Raw genomic sequence first — 228 nt, 5'->3', positions numbered from 1 at the left:
ACAGACAGCGATGACGTTAGGCATGTTTGGTGATTTGGTTAGTTGTAGTTATCTTGGTAGAGTGGTTGCTAGTACTTGTGAGGGGTGCAATTAGATAATGAGATTAGAGCACAATACCAACCATTTGAATGACAACAAAGAAAGCTATCAGATCAAAATCATCATGTAAAGAATGCCTTTCTACAGAGTCTAGTCCAAGATGCCAAGTTTCTTGCTCATATGCTCGGG

This window comes from Plasmopara halstedii, assembly GCF_900000015.1.
Source record: "Plasmopara halstedii genome assembly, contig: Scaffold_3073, whole genome shotgun sequence".
NCBI classification, from domain to species: domain Eukaryota; phylum Oomycota; class Peronosporomycetes; order Peronosporales; family Peronosporaceae; genus Plasmopara; species Plasmopara halstedii.
The sequence above is the reverse complement of the archived record's forward strand: the minus strand, read 5'-3'. Positions refer to the sequence as shown.